This window comes from Lonchura striata, chromosome 10 (genome assembly GCF_050655825.1).
Source record: "Lonchura striata isolate lonStrDom1 chromosome 10, ASM5065582v1, whole genome shotgun sequence".
NCBI lineage: Eukaryota > Metazoa > Chordata > Aves > Passeriformes > Estrildidae > Lonchura > Lonchura striata.
This window is the reverse complement of record NC_140712.1, coordinates 17,349,695-17,366,449: the sequence shown is the minus strand read 5'-3', so window position 1 is coordinate 17,366,449 and position 16,755 is coordinate 17,349,695. Positions and strand designations below refer to the sequence as shown.

Below are 16,755 nucleotides of genomic sequence, written 5' to 3'. Positions count from 1 at the left end.
AAGAAACCTCCTTGAAGCTGCAGTGGGATGCCTGGGGTCTTGGCAATGTCCCAAGCCCTGGCTGCCCACCCTGGGAGCACCCATCCACAGGGTGAGTGGGCAGGTCAGTGCTTGGGATGGGCAGGCTGGTTCCTGCGAGATCAAGGGGGCCACTGGGGTGGATCTTACCCTGTTCCCTCTGCCAGCTGCAGATTTTACCCCACAAAGAGACAAATCCCTTTTCAGTGTCAGCCCTGCAAGGATCCCCATCTCGGGGGGCTCAGCTGCCCCATCCCTGGAAGGCTCCCACAGAGAGTGGTGATACAACGCCACGTCCCCAAGCCACCACGGGGCTCCTCGGCAGCAGCACGAGCCATCCGTGGGCTTGGGAGAAATCCTCGCGTGTTGTTTCCCCCCATCCCCATCCCTGCAATGCATATTTTGCGAAGGTTTAATTGGCAGCAATTATTAACTAGCACAGACCCTGGAAACCTGCCAGTCAGGAAAATAATGAACCATTTTAATACACATTCAGCCCGTAAACAAATGTGGCTGCCAGAGCCATTGCGGCCGCCTGGCACTGGGAGAGGCAGCACAGAAGATCAGCAGGGAGACCCAGGGCAGCCCCACTGTCCTTCTGGCACTGGGTGAGAGTCTGTGTCCCCAAGGCCACCCCGTGTCCCCGTGGAAAAGGCCTTGCCTTTTCCTGGGAGGGTCTCCATGGGACCCTAACACTGCCCTGAAACAGCAGCATCAGTAATGGAATGGAACCAAACTCCTGTAGATTTAAGGTGTAGATTTGGGCTTTGGGATCGTTTTGGTGGCTGGAACTGTTTCTGTGCATTGAGAAGTGAGCGCAGGAGATCCCCAAGGCTGAAACCTGCAGAGCATCCTCGCTCCCTGCCTTGCCCTGCATCCCTCCCTTGCTCCCACGAGCCAAACTGGGGTCCTGGCCCCTCCACCCCGACTGTGACAGTCACAGGCACAGGGAACAAACCCGCTCTCTCCTGGCACATCCCTCCTTTATTGCCGACAGGCTCCCCCCAGCCAGGTTTCCAGGGCATTCAGGCAGTGGGCAAACAGCCTCCTCTGCCCGCTGCAGGTGGGAGAATGAGATGCTGTGTCCCTAGAACATCCTGGGGTACTGCCATCCTCCAGCACCCCTCGGCTCCCCCTGGCATCCAGCTCAAAGAGGCAGGACCCCCCTGCTAAAAAAAAAATATGTGGGACACAGGCTTGAAATTTTTCATTCAGGGAAATATTTCTGCAAAGGAGCCGCTTTAGGTTTATTCTACAAGGGTTATATTTTTCAATGTTATTTTTTAATTTTCTCTCCCTCGTTCTCTCTCTCTCTCTTTTTTTAATAGTAAAATGATGGTTCTTTTAACTTTCAGTAATTTGTGGAAATTAAAAAAAAAAAAAGAAAATCATTTGCAACGCGACCCAGATTTAAATGGCACTCTGAAATGGATGTTGCCTGGCTTTGTTTTTTTTTGCCTTTTTTTTTTTTTAATGAACTGACTCCCAGAATGGTGAAAAATCTCTCAAATCTAGATCATGAAAGTGTAATGAATTGTTTTCTTGATTTTTTTAAATGTTCCTGACAAATAATTTTTCTGTATCTGAAAGGAGATTAAAATAATCTTCGTTTTACACGTAGCTCACAGAAGCATATTTTACCATTGGAAAATAAAGTAAAATGGCATAAACCAGAGAGACTTAAAATATATAAATTAGTAAAAGGGTGGAATCAGCTCTTTCCTCGGGTTCATGTGTGTAAAAAGGCATTTTTATATCTTGCCTGAGCTAAGACTATAGCTGCCTGCTTTCAGAAGTGGTTTCTTCCCTTGAATTAAGTACCAAGGTAGTAAAGATACAGTATTTATAAGCCAAAAAATAAAGCAGGCACAATTTATTAAACAGCTACAATGTGACAATAAATAATTTTAATGTCAATCAAAATCGGATTATTGTCACTGAAATTTGGATTGAAAAGATAAAAGCCTGAAAGGAAGAATTGAAATCCAACACTGGAGATGATTCCAATATCTTTGTTCCTCACAATAAATATTTTGGGTGAGAGTTTAAACCAGCTCATTCTTAATTTGGGGGAAAAAAGGTTGAGTGTGGTAGACTTTTAAGAAATATACTAAGAAAATATATTCATTTTTGGGATTGATGAGAAGAGCTTTTTTTTTTGTGAGAAATAAAAAAAAAATTATTGCATTAAAAAAAAAAAAACTGCTTGGGTTTTAATTTTCTTTTCAGTGTCAGACAGTGGTGGGAGAGGGATGCTTTTCTTGACCTAGTGAATATTCTCTCTTCTTCCTCCTATTTTGGAAAACCCAAAGTCAGCACCTCTTGAATTAAATTGGGGTGAAGCTGCCCATGATTTGGGATTGGCGTTTTTTGGTGCAGCCGCTCTCCAAAGGCCCAGGGAGCCCCGGCTGCTGTGGGGTGTCTGCTCCCACACAGCCCCAGCCCCAGCTCCCTGCCTGCCCCTGGGGGCAAGGGCCCCCTTCCAAAACCCTCTCAGAAACATTCCCCTTTGCTCCCAGGGATATTCACAGGGGTAGTGTGTACATCCAGGGTGAAAAAAGCCCTTTCTCAAGGTGGTAAAAACCCCAGTAATTCCCCTGGTGGGGAGCAGGGCATGTGCGAGAGCGGAGGCCAAAGGCAGAGCTTTGGGAGAAGCATCCTCATCGCCTATTTTGTAACTCCCAAGTGAGGATGATGAGGATGGGGTGCAGGCAGGGCTGCTCGGTTCCCCTGAGGGGCTGAGACTGTCTGGGCAGGAGAAGGGTCCCTTCCCAATCCCCTTCTGGGCAGCATTGCCCAGCTCTGCCCTGGCACTGAGTTCAAACCGAGCCAGAACCGGCAAATATTCACTGGAGTGGCCGAGGCAGGAACACTCCGTGTGTCTCTAGGGCAACGTGTTTGTTCTGCATCCCAGTAGTGCCCAATCCCTCCTTGAGACAAAGCTCCCAATTGTTTTTACAGGGATTTAGGTGCATGGTATAAATAAATACACCTATTTGTATATATTTAAAGGTGAGCATGTGCACATCAAATTAATGCCCAATATTGGTGGTAAAGCCAGGGTGTCAGAACACACACGGATGGAGGTGTGGGCTGGGAGTGGGATGTCTAAGTTTGTCCCCGGAGCGGCTGATGGATGGACAAGGAGGAACCGGCGGGATTTTAATCAGCATGTGTGTGTGTGTGTGTGTGTGTGTGTGACAATAGTTGGGTGAAGAAGGGGACCTGACACCAGCATCCTTGATTTGTTATAAATCACACATACAAAAATTGAGGGGGGGGGAAATTAAATCTTGGGGATCGCAGTGCTTTTAGTGCCAACTCAATCCCCAAGCTGGAACAAAGCTTTGCCAGCCCTGAAATAAATGATGCTTCACCTAATGGCTCTTATCCCTTCCCCACTGCCTCCGACCAGGCAGCTTTAGGGTTTTAACGATGCCGATGTGATGAGAGGCAACATCTGGGCCTGGTGCTGATTTTTACCAGCAAAGGTGGCCCTGCCAGGTGGGGTGGATGCCCTGGGGGACTCGTGGTGGGGAGGGGAGGCTCGTCCCCATGTCCCCAGGTCCCCGCTCGGCCGTGGCTTCGCTGATGCTCCGCAGCCGCCGGGCTCCTCTCTCTGCTCAATTGCACAGCGCGCAAATGGAATCGCTCTCCTCGCTGTGTTTGTGGCCATGGGAGTGGAAGAATTACATTGGGCTGAAAATAGTATTTACTTTTACTGATTGAAAAATAGATGTTAGGAAAAAAAAATAAAAAAAAAAAAGCAAAAGCAGGAATTGAAACTATAATTACAACAAACCATATGTAAACTCCCAGGTAAACACTGATTATACTGTGTCATTTCAGCCAGACTTTATTAGCGAGGGAAGAACAGAATCTTCTTTCTCTCTCCGCCCGCGGTGGATGCAGCATGCAGGATCCCACTGCCTGCCATTTGCAGAACACTTTTCACCCCAAAAAATCTCAGGTTTGTGGCCTGATCCTGCATAGCACTCATGAGCTGCATTTCCTAGGTGAGCTGTGCCATTCCCCTCACGTGGCTGCAGAGTGGGGCTCTCAGGGTGCTGCTGTGGGTGCAGGTCTGAGCTGCCCCCTGGCATATCCTCTTCTTTGGGGAGAGGCAGGGAAGGGACCGGAGTGTGCCAGGGGAAGAGAAACTCAGGGTGTGGGACCCAGCCTGCTCGCTCCTACAGCGTGTTGGGATGGGATGGGATGGGATGGGATGGGATGGGATGGGATGGGATGGGATGGGATGGGATGGGATGGGATGGGATGGGATGGGATGGGATGGGACGGGACGGGACGGGATGGGATGGGATGGGATGGGATGGGATGGGATGGCCCAGCTGCAGCAGTCCCTTTCTCTCAGGCAGTTCACAGGCCCAGCTGCAGGAGGACAGGGCTGATCAGATCCATCCTTGGAGAAAAGCTGGAGGAGATGAGTGACTGTAGCCTTGCCAGGCCCTTTGCTTGCTCCCTAGCAATGAAGCCAGACCCCCTTTGTCGGGGAGCTGCATCCCCAGCGCCCAGCACCCCAAATGCAGGAGAGGAGCGTGGCTGGAGTGTTGTTCCTGGATCTGTGTTACACAGCATCCCCCTCCCTGCCACGGTACAAGGTCCCACAAAGCCTCCAAAACCTCTCCTCCCTGCCAGGTCTGGTGGAGACAGAGCAATGCCATCACGACATGTCAGTGACCACTGTGGCTCTCTCAGGACACCTCAGAGCAGTTGCAGCATCCCCTCCTCTGCCCTGCAGTGCCGGGGTCACCCTTCGGATGAACATTTGGGGAGCTCTTGCCGCAGTTTCCTTGCGGGGTGGATGAGGGGAGATGGGAACGGAGGGGAAGAATGAAACCACGAGTAGCGTGAGGAACGCCAGGTATCCTTACACAACGGCGCTGCGGGCTCGGCGGCCTTACAGCTTTGCCATAGTGGCACCCTGTGGCAAAACGCTTTACTACAGCTGGCGGGGATCCGGAGGGGGACACGGCCCGGGGGGCCCTCGCCCTGGGGGCTCGCACCCCGCGGGGACACCGGCAGGCAGGGATGGGGATGCCGGGGGCTGAGCAGCCGGCGGTGCCCTCCGCCGTGACATCCCAGTCCCCCGTGGCGGGTACCACCCATCTCCGCGGGGTCAGCCGGGATGCCGATCCAGCCCAGACATCCCCTGGGACGGTGCTGGAGCGCTGGCAGGCTCGCTGGCCACTGCACGCCTGCTCGCCCGGGGCTTTCTGGCAGCATCCGAGCGGCCGGGCGGCGTGGGCTGGGTGGTGATGTGGAGCGGGGGGTGTGTGGTGCTGGTTTTCTCCTCCCGGAGCAGACCCGGAGTGACGGAGCGAGCTCTTTGTCTGCCTTCGCCTGCCTGTCACGGCTCCCGGCGTTTCCCAGCCACCTTGCACGGCGCGCAGCCACTTTGGCAGGAGCTGTCTCGGAATTTTAATGCGGCTGATTAACGCGCCACGGTGTGATCGTGGAGCCAGCCGTACCCCTTGCCTAGCCTTGCCTTTTGGGGGAATAAATAACCAAACCCAACCAGGCTCCCCCACTCATCCTATTCTGAACTGCGCTAGAAAATGGGACCGAACCGGAGGCGGGAGGTGATGCCAAAGGAAGAGATCCTGATGCGTGTCCCGTGCCAGCCCAGAAAGCTGAGGGGGGTCACAGAGATGCTTCTGCCATCCTGGCACACAGGCGGTTTTGGGGCCGGCACAGGGATGTGTCAGGGGCTGTGGCACTGCATGACACGACAAGGAGTTTTGGGAAGGGTCACCTCTCCCTCGGGGAACAAGGGTGAGCAGTGGAAAACTCCAGGCAGAAGGGGAAGGTGAAGGGGGAGAGGGTGGAGAGGAAGTCTGCGTGCAGAGCAGGGAGAAGATGGCTGAGCAGATCTCTGAGCCACCCAGGAGATGATGAGGGGGAGTTATTGACATAGAGGACACATTGCTAAATTTTCAATCTGTCCCTTTCTTAGGTGGTGTTGACAGAAGAAGATGGGTAGGAGATTTCAATGGCAGGCACACGTGTCCCAGGAGAGGGTGAGACACCAACAGAGATGGAAGAAATGAGCCTTGGACAGCTGCAGGAGAGAAACCCAAACCTTCTTTGGAAATGGGGTCACCTGCAGGCTGGGGGCACCTTATGAAATACTCATTCCTCCAGACATCTGAGAGCATCAGGCAGCCATCAGGACCTGCCATGGGTCCCATCAGCATTGGGAAGGTGCAGGGCTGAGCGAGGGGCTGGGAGAGACTCTGCACCCCTTGTCTGTGGAGCTCTTAGAGGAGAGAGGGGTGCAGGAGGAGACCCCTCCTGAACATCAGCAGCTCTGGTGGGGCTGTGCCAGACCTCCACTGCAGCCAAAAATCATACGGGGAAGAAGAGACACCCAAGCCCTCTGCAGCAGGGTGGGGATGCAGTTTCCTGTCAGGCTTGGTGTGGGGATGCTCCCGGTTCCACTGGCTTCCCTGTGCTGCCCACAATTCCCATGCAGGCTGTCATGCCGAGCCCAGCAGAGACGGGAGCAGCCAGGAAGGGCAGGGAGGAAGGTGGGGACAGTGGAAGTGGCAGGGAGCACAGCCTGGGCATCCTGTGCTGGTCGTGTGCCAGTGACTGCGGGCAATGATGGGGTGCATCTTCCGATGACACGGAGATGCAAGGCAGGATGTGCCTGGAGCAGAGCAGTGAGGGTGGGGGTGCCACTCAGAACCCATCACGCTGCTGGGATGTGCCCACGGATAGAAGGAGAAATGTGAAAGGGACAGCAGGGAATGAAGGGAACACACCAGCACCTAAAGTAATGGGGTGAAGACTGAACGTTTGAAACAAAGGTGGTCTGGGCTCAGCTGGCAGAGAAGATCCATACTTGGAGCATCTCCTTCACTGGGAGATGATTTCAGAGGGGTTGTGAATGTTTGAACTGGGTCAGGATTTGCCTGGGAAATGCTAGGCTGGTGTTTCTAGTGTGATTGCAACCAAGCCAGCTCTGCTGGGGATGGCTGCAATGTTTATTCCTGGTGGGGAAGGAAAGGATCAGCTGACTTTTAGATCCCCAAAACCATAAAGAATGGGAATGGGCCCTTTCCCATGATCATGGACCATGATCATATTACTTCACCTCAGGGCTTTTCAGATGTCAGCCATGTCCCAAGAAAAGTAAATTATGAAAAAAGGGGGAATAAACCGCAATGCCAGCAAGGCAGCACAATCTCCTCCCCTGCCTTAGGGCTGCCCTTCCTAAAGGCTCTATTGACCCTATTTCCTATTTTTGGGACCTGAAAGGTGAACTCTAGATACAGAGCAAACATCCCTTCGTGGAGGTCTCTCTTTTCACTCTTAGAACAGAGACTCTTCCATTTCCACAGCTGCTGGGTGCAGCCTCCTGGTCTCACCATCACAGCCTTTTGTCCCAAGCAAGAGCTTCCTTTGGGAAGGCAATATCATTCCCATGCACCTTCCCTGGTTTTCTTTGGGTCTGTGTCCCCTCTCCAGCATCCCTTTACCCTATTAATATCCTTTGACTGTCCTCACACCTGCAGACAATCTGGTCCCCAACCACCTCCACCTCCCCCCTTCCTCAAAAGCTTCCCTCAGCTGTCTTTAAGTCGTAGCTGAAATCTGTGGTATGTAGGAGGAGAAATTCAGTCTGACAGCAGTTTAAAACACTGCACTACTTGGCAGATTTAAATGCTATTTTAAATATAAGCTATGACACAACGGACAAAAATAGCATTGAAAATACCCTGTCATGTTCCATATTGCGAGGAATAGGGAAGCAGACCAGGCTAGAAAGGAGCAGAGAGAGGGGCCAGATGGAGAGGAGAGGTTATTTTGTTTGTTTTAAAGAAACTGGATAAATGTATTTTGTATGTGACTGAGTAAATGTGTTTTGTAGAGCAACGAGCCAAAAAAAAAAAAATAAACCTTCTCATGAAAAATCTACATATTTTATTTGATGTGGGATCTGCCAAAGCAGGTTTGCTGCTCAGAGGGTATATTTGTTATCAGGTTGTTTTGGAGATGCTTAACACCAGCAGCCACCAGCTATTGCAGACCACTTGGTCTCTGCTGAGTCTTTTTCTTCACTTTATCTATGTTTTAATATGAATTTGCTCTTCTCAAAAAAAAAAAAAAAAAAAAAAAAGCCATCCCAAACACCTGGAAGTGACTTTTCACCTGTGACCCCCGGCTTGGGGAACCTGCACTGTAGGAGCTGATGGATCACAGGGCTTGGCTGGGAGTGTCCCTGCAGGGTCAGCCCGTGGGACCAGGGAGGGAGAGAGGGATACAGGCTGAGCCACCACTGATTTCCCAAGTTTGTGGGTGTGTGCCTGGGAAATCCTGGGAGCTCTCCTGACCCTGCAGCACAGTTGCTTTCTGGCATGAGTAGGAAGCATCTGGAGCATATGAGCCCTGAAACTGCAGGGCTGCAAGGAGAGGTTTCTTCATCCTTCTTCCTGAATGCAACCACTGCTCCAAGATGCTCTCCCATCACAGCATCTTCTTCCCCACCCCTCCACACTCACTGTCTTGCAGGGCAGGACAAATATCTGTCCACACTTTGGGTTTGTCTCATGGAGCTGGGTTTTGGCTCCTTCCAATCCCCCCAGTGTAACCAGCAGTAAATCTGGCAATGAGAATGGCCTGAGGAGAGTCCAAGAGACCTGGGGAAGGTCAGAATGTGGGCAAGTCTCAGGCTGCAGCACCCTGTGACACACTAGAAAGCCTGGAGATAAGGGCTGGTGTTCCACACTGCACTGTCCCTACCTGGGGACAGGCACAGGGATGGCACCCATGGCACGGAGGTGCCAGATGCCAGCTGTACCCCCAAAATGGGGTAGAATGCGAGGTTCACTCCCAGTACAGGATCTGAGCAGCTCTGCCTCTGGCTGCCTGATTGCTGTAGCATTTTCCCCTCTTATGCTGGGGTAATGATTTGATCCTGACAACACCTAACAGCACAAGTTACAGGGCGGCTGAGCTGCCAGTGCTCTGATGGACACCCTGGCAGGAACTCAGGGGCTCCCCAAGCCTCCTGCATTCACTGCTAATCCAGCTGCAGCAGCTGAAACCAGGGGCAAAGACACAGAGTGAAACATTTTTGCTATCATCTTAAAAAGGTCTTTTTTATTTTAAACCAAACATGTTATTATAATGGAAACACACAATTTGAAGAGCTTAACAAAATGGTTCAATGAAGCCAGGTTAGCATTAGAATTCAAAGACTGAGATCTTTCAACCCCTTGCAAATCACCATGGCCTGGGAAAGTGTGCCTCCCAGGCAGATTTCTCCGACCATCCAGTGGTGGATGCAAAAAAAGCAAAAGCTTTTTATTAGGAGAGAGAACAGCCCTGAATCTGTGCTCCCTTCTCACCTCTGGGTGCCCACTCCCAGGCAGGGGCTCGTGGCTCCTCCTGACCCCCTGGCTGTGCCCACCCTTGGGGTTCCTGTGCACAGCAGCTCTGTGGGCACTCTGGAAGGAAGTGAGACCTCAGGCACTGCTCACATCTGGAACAGCATCACTGCTCACAGTGCCAGAAAGTCTGTGACCTTTTCTGGCTCTAGGCTAAGGCAAAGCAGGGCACCCACACCTCCACACCTTAATAAAGACTTTAAAGACTCCCAGTTGCCCTGTCTGCTGCAGGGCAGAGTCAACAGGCAGCAGTTCCAGCACGGAGTCCGGCTCCAGACACGTGTGCTGGGTGGGATTTACTCACTGGGCAGCTCTCAGCCCTTGTGCACCTTGCACAGGGGGCTGTGTACCCTTCCCAACACCTCCCTGCACATACAGAAACCCAGAGCCAGAGAGAAACAGAAGACACCATAGTGAGAGGTAAAGGAAAACTCCTGGTAGGGCCAAGAGAGGCTTTGCTGTGCTACAGACTAAGCAGCATCACTGCTGCCAGAGCTGGGAGCTCCATTCACCAGGTGATTTTCATGCCCCACTCAGAAAAGCAGAACCATTGCTCTGTGAAAGCAGCTCTGTTGTGCTTCTTTTTTATTTCAGATGAAAATAAAAGCATTTCAGTGCCTTTTGATGTGCCTCACTTCCTTACTGACACATTCAGGATGCTCACGAGCATTTTGGTGTGGTGGGTCCCCATACCTCAGCAAAGTCCCAAGATTCCCTGGGGAATTGCATCCATGCAAGTACAACGAGCAGCAGAGAAGCAAAGCAAGGATGAGATGTGTCCCCAGCCCCCCTGCTGTTCCCTGGCTGTCACCCTGTTGCAGTACAAGCCCCAGGGTGCAGAGTTACTGACGCTCAGGTACTTGGCATGCCCAGGTCTGGGGGCGCACCGGCTCCTGCCCACCTGCAGCAGGTATTGCAGGGCCAAAGCTGCTCTCTGGAGTGGTGGCATTGCAGTCCTGCCTCCTCTTGCCGCCCTGCCCAGCTGCGACAGCAGCTCAGCTCCCTCCCTTGCTCTTTGTTAACCACTGAATTCATCTGACAACTCAAAGAGAGAGAGAGAGAGGGGAGAGACCCTGCGGCCCGCCGGCGCGGTTCCCCGGCTCCCCCTCTGCCCTCATTTGCAATGCTTGAGTGGGGATTTCTCTATTTACTAAGCTAACAATGTGGGTTCCCAGGGCCTGGGCTGATGATGACATCCCGGCGCTGGTGGGTGGTGGGGCCGGGGGGGCGGCGAGGGCTGGGGGGGATTGCATAATGCCGAGGCAGGCGTGGGAAACCACAGCATCTGCGAGAAAAGTCTCTGCCAGCCGCTTTGAGCGCGGCTCAAAGGGCTCCGGGGGAAGCCACGGGGCAGAGGGAGCCCTGGGGACGCGGTGGCGAGGGGAGATGCTCAAACCCACGTCCCCCGAGCACGGCCCCGCCGCCACCGCCCCCGTCCCCGCAAGGGTTAACGCGGGCTGCCACGGGTCTGCTCATTACAGGGTTAAGGGGGAGATGGCACTTGCAAATCCCTCAATTACCCGGGCCAGAAGGCTGCTCAGGAAGAGCTTTATTAACGGTTGCCGTCTTCATTAACCGCTTCTCCACAGCTGCCTAATTACGGCCGCCATTAGGCTCACTGGGTCTCCCCACCACCGCCCTGATCCCCGGCCCCCTGATTAACCTTAATTACACCTCCATCCTCGGTTCGGGTGCTCACCTGAGCGGGGCCGCGGCCAGGGGCTCGGGGCCGCCTAATTGCGGGAGCCGCGGCGGGGCGGCGCGGGGAGGGGGCCGGGCGGCCGCGGCCGGGCGCCGCCGCACGCCAGATGTTCGCTGCTGAAAAGGCGAGGGCTGCCCTCGCACTGAGCTAAGCGGTGGCAATGAGATCGCTAGCAGGGCATTGAGGGAGGCGGTGAAAGGGTTTCCCACCTGAGCCGATGGGGCTCTGCTGGGAGGAGAGCGGGGCTTGCCGGCGAGGGAAGGCGAAGGGTGAGAGTTGGGAGATGCTGTGGGTGCTGCTGCTTTGTACCCCAGAGCTCATCCCCGCCAGGAGACTCAGCCTCCTTGGAATGAGGTGGTTGGAACTAGATGGTCTTTAAGGTCTTTTCCGACCCCAACATTTCTACGATGATCCTTCTGGTTTTCTCCCCAGCCTGGTTCCTTTCCGGTTAGGCTATGGGATGTCTCCGGGGCTGGATGCAGCACACGTGGGTATCAGTGCCCGGATGCGGCTCTACGGTGCACGCCCAAGCTCAGCATTTCAGGCAAGGCCACAGATGCTACGGAGGGTAGCAGGGATCCCACTGCCCTCCAGCTCTGCTGTCCCCAGGATGCCACCACTGCTCCAGGACAGCCCCAGTCTGATATGCCACCCGAACCTCCTTTCACAAAGAAGATGCTGCTGCTTTTTCTCTCTCCCTCACTGAACAGGGTGAAGCTCAGCTTCTTAGGCACAGGGAAAATGGAGCCCCTTTCTCCCTCTCCCTCGAAATGCCCCTACCACCTTCTTCCCCCTCCTCACCAGACACCTCCCTTTTGGGAGAAAAGAAAAAAAAAAAAGATAATAAAGTTCTTATTTCCACCACATTTGCCATTTCCTGGTCTAAGTAAAGAGTGTCATAAGAGTGACAAGCTAAAAGCCACTGATTACTGTGGATTCATGGCATTTATTCTCCTCGTGAAAAGAGCAAACATCAGAAATAATGTGGTCCGGCCTGCCTCGGAGCCTAACCCTGCAATTAATCAGCATTCATGTGCAGAAGGTGCACGAGCATCTGATATGTAGAGAGGGAGTAATTAAAGGCAGATGCAATCTCTGCTTCCCGCAGGCCTGGGGGAGTAACCACGCTCCCCCCTCATTGGGGTGCAGCCCCCCAAAATCGCCGCCGATTCCCCTTTCCCTTGGAGCAGCCGTTCCCGCTGGCCCCGTTCGCCCTTGCCCGGCGCACGGAACCGGCTGCGCTCCCGGAGCGGGCGGGCCCAGCGGCTCTGCCTCTCCCGGCTGTCGGCAGAGCGAGCAGGAGGGCTGGGATGCGCTATTTAGTGGAGCTTCCGATGCCTTGAACCCTGACATGGCTCGGTGACACCGCGAGGTCCCCGGAGAGGGGGATTGCTGCGGGTTGGAGCTTGCCCGGGACTATCAGTGGCCTCCTCCCGCCGGGGTCTGCCCCGCTGCTCCCGCTGATCCTGTCGAGACCTTTAATCCGTGGGGGATCAGCAAATTAATCCACTAAAGCATGAAGGGCCTGAGCTGTGTTTAATCGCTCCCTTTTGTGTCAGGGGACGGCTAAATGACCATACAAGAGAAAAACCCACAGAGGGGTCAGAGGGGAGGCGGTGGGCGATTAACCCCCGTCACCTCCCTCCAGGCTGCGGCGGGGGTGAGACGGGGCCGAGCCCGCAGCCGCCGGTCCCGGCACCGCTTGAGCTGGTGTCCCCTTGTGCCCCGACAGCCCGTGTCACCCATCGGGGGTAGCCCTGCGGCCCCAGGGCGCTCTGCAGCCCCCCAGCACGATCGGAGCATCCCCAGCCGCGGGCGAAGATGAGCCATGCGAGGTCTCAACCTGGCTCCCAGCAGACAAGATGTTATCACGGCAATTACCCCCCAAAACATCCTTTGGGAGCTATTCTGGCCGAGGGGTCAGCGGTGCTGACAGCGGCCGAGCGCTCGCCGCGCTGCGGGCGGAGGAGGAGCCGTGCCGGGGGAGGCTGAGCGCACAGAAGCCGTCTGCCTGCTCCGGCACAGATTGTGCCAACGCGTGGTTGAGCGCGGCGAACGCTCGCAGCCAGCACCCTTCAAAAATATCACTCGGGGAACAAATGACACCACCTCCCCCTCGCCATCCTCGCACACCAACGCCCTCGCCCAGGCAGGGGCGGCCACGCCAGCCTGGGTGCTGCGGCCCCCCGCTTTCCTCCCCACCCATTTTCTTCAAAAGGAGAATAACCTGCAGTATATATATATATGAATGTATATATATATATAGATATTTTCCTTTCTGGAAACTAATGGACTCCTTAAATAGCAAAAATTGCACCCTGTAATTAAGATCTTGCTTTTTAAATGATTAATCATTCTAACCCCTTCCAGCGGCATCCCACTTACTGCTGCTCTCATATTGAAATGCAGATCTGAGAGGGAGGGAGCCGAACAGGTCTGTGGAGAGGAGCAATTAAATCTTCCAGCTGTCGCTGGTCCACCCCATCCTCCATTTTTTTTTCGGGAAGCCCTGGGCGTTGTCCGCCGGGCTGGCTCTGTGCCCTGATTCACATCCCCCTTTATCATCCTCTCATCTTCATCCTCCTTCCCACCTCCACCCCTTCTTTTTCTGTTGTCTCATGATTTCTGGGCTCAGTGACACTTTTTCACTGCAAGATCTGACCTTCCTTTCCTTGGAAGTGCTGTAAGCTCCCCAAAAATCTGCCTGTACCCCTTTTCCCAGGTGAAAGGGGAAAGGATGTGAGGGAATGATAACACAAGCCTTGGAGAACCAGCAATTGCAGTTCAGCCCATAACAACCAGATGCCTGTTCAGGTCCTGCTGCTCTGCATCTCTGCCTAAGCCAGTCTGTGCAGCCCTACGAGGCTGCACCCTCCTGTCCTTCCTTTGGCTTTCCTCTGAACCACATCCTGCTGCAAAAAATCAAATCCTGCAAAAGACACCCATGAACATGTGCCACTTTCCTGCAAGGGGTTTCCACAGCCTTGGCAGAGAACCTCATTCACACTTCCCCAGGACCAACTACAGATTTCTCAAGATGCTTCATCAGGAAAGCTGCTCAGCTGTGTATAAACCATAATCAAAAGAATGTATTCTGGTCTAAATCCATCCTTAGATTCTCTTTGGCTTGGAGGGTACCCTTCAGGTGTTTTCCAGAAGCGGGCTGCTAGTTTCTTAGCCAATTTCTGAAGCCACGGGTGGATGGAAAAAAACTGGGGGAAAACATGAGGTTTCAGGCCCCAGCAGTGTCAGGATAATGGTTTGGGAGGGGCAGGCTCCTTCCTAATCATCACCCAAAGGGGAAGGACCTGGGGTGTGCGATTCTGTGTCAGTGCTCTGCAATAAATCCCCCTTCCTGTCAACACCTCAAGCCAGTCCCATGGCAGGTGTGTGAGATAAATGGGACTGCAGCCTCCATCCCCATGGGCCAAGGAAGAACCTGGTACTCTGGATATATTTAAAATGGACAAGAATTTCTCCAAGAAATCAGAAAAGGGACTCTCTAAAGTTTCTGTGCCTCTCTGTGTGTTTGATTTTTCTGATATGGAGACAGAGAGGGGACAGGAAAGTGTGTGCTCATATGAGATGGGGGAGAGGGAGTGACAGAGAATAAAAGAAGTGGGGTTAAGATGGGGAGAGAATGCTCACCAAAGAATGGAAATGAGAGGAGGATATGTTTTCCCAAGGGAGTGGAATGGAAAGGGGGTTCCTGTGCTACTGTCACCTCTAAAATACTGACCTCTCCTCTCAAATGTTACCAAAATAGAAGATTCCCAGAAGATCTGGGAAGGATAGAGACTGGAGCTCCTCTGGACCACCCATCCCACAGTCACTGCAAGGCACATTGGGCCAGCACAGTGCTGAGCCCAGGGCAGAGCATGGGAAGGATGCTCCATGGTCTGGGGGAGTGAGGAGTGAGCTTCCTCCACAGCACACATCAGACAGCAAGCCCTCAGCATCTGCACTGCTTCCACTCTGATTTTCAGGCCTATTCCTCATATTCTGGCCTGCAGCTTTTCTGGCTATACAGTAGGACATGGCTCTGCCCACCAGGCACTGACCATCCCAGGCCACAAGACAATCTGCCAGTGAGGCCAAGGTGAGTTCCAACCCTCCACCCTCGGCCTCTTGACGTGGATGTATCCTAGAGGGAATAAGGTCCTCGTGTGCCTTGTCCCATCTGAAGTGTGTTTTGGTCTCTGTGGTCACCAGCATGTCTTTTAATGGCATGGACAACACTGACCAGGGGATTCATTCCTCCTCACCCAGCTAGAGCTCAGAGGCCTTTTCCTCATGACAAAATTGAAGCAACGTCAACAGGCCACATAATGAGCAACAGGGAGACATGGAGAGCATGAGCTGCCCTTCCAAAAGGAACCATTCCTTGCGGTTTTTGAACTGTCCTGGCACCCTCTCTCATATAGTCCGGGTGCTCCAAAACAGCTTCTGATCCTCCAGGATTTTAGAGCGTTAAATATCTGGTTTTTTGCTTTGTTTTGGCTTTGGTCTGGGAAAAACATAGGCAGCCAGGCTTATATGGCCAGGAGCACCACAAGGGTTAATCAATGGGAAGCAGTTGGATACAGATGAGTCTTGATGAGACCAGATTCCCAGGGCACCATGAGGAAAGTCAGCAAACCCCACCAAGCACTCTATTTATGGATCCCTACTCCTCTGCATGGCCCCTTTCTTCCTCCTCTTTGCTTCCTTCTTTTTACTCCCTGCCCTGAGTTGCAAGGCACAGGACCCTGTCCCATCCCCAAGCCCCCTCCATGCCATCATTTGCATTTTCACCAGCCTTGATTAATGCCAGAGCCTGTTTATAGAGTTACAATCTCCAAATTAGGTTGCCGAAGGCATCCCGGACCAGCCCTGGAAAAATCTCGGTGGCTGAAAGGAGCCATAACTAAGCCTCAAGCAGACGTCTTTATTCAGCTGTAATTGACGTTTAACAGACGTCTGTAACTTCGTCTGGACTTATAAAAAACCCCAAAAAAAAGTTCTCCCCTCTCTTTATGTTCCCCCCTTTTATCCAGCAGTCAAAAGTGTAAGAGCCCACCACACCGGCCCCACTCGGTCAGTGTGCAGCAGGGGCCGTGACAATAGTGGGGCTGAGACAAAGCCACAGCCCACGCTGCACACACTGGCGCCTTGTATGTCTATTTACCTCCTAGAGTGGTTTATGCTAATTTATTGGCGAGCAGCGACCACTCCTGCATACTGATGTGCCGCCACTTCTCTCTGAGCGGGGCCCTTGTCTGCAGGGAGGCCTGTGGGGGGACCCCCTTCCCTACCAGCAGCGCCCCAGAAAAGGATGCTGCAATGCTCAAGGCTCCCCGTGTGCTCCCAAACCATCCAAGCTCCCATTCTGATCCCACGATGGCTCTTTATTTTGGTTTCCTTTGGACACGGGGTGCTGATGCTGTCCCTTTGCACAGGGATGCTCCAGGCACTGGAACCAAGCAGGCAAACCCGACCCACAGCCACAGGAGCTAAGGGCAGGGAAAGAAATGCTGGAGATAGCTGTGGAGACAAATGGATTTTCATATAAATATATCTCCGTGGTGTTCTGCTGACATGTGTGAGTATGGAAGGGTGCTCACAAGTCAGGAAGACACTAGA

At 53.2% G+C, this 16,755-nt stretch overlaps 1 long non-coding RNA gene across 5 annotated transcripts in view; it reads left to right on the top strand.

The window, feature by feature from the left end:
* LOC110474298 (uncharacterized) overlaps positions 1–16,755 on the top strand; it is an 85,727-nt gene that overhangs the window by 52,890 nt on the left and 16,082 nt on the right. Inside the window, exon 5 of one of the 5 annotated variants that reach the window (XR_002466056.3) lies at positions 11,566–11,999. The exons of 1 other annotated variant lie outside the window; for it this stretch is intronic. This is a non-coding gene — a long non-coding RNA (uncharacterized LOC110474298). Of the gene's footprint in view, positions 1–3,867; positions 4,185–5,992; positions 8,284–11,565; positions 12,000–16,755 lie in introns of those variants that run through there. 3 more of the 5 variants (XR_014957619.1, XR_014957618.1, XR_014957621.1) reach the window with 3 other exon arrangements.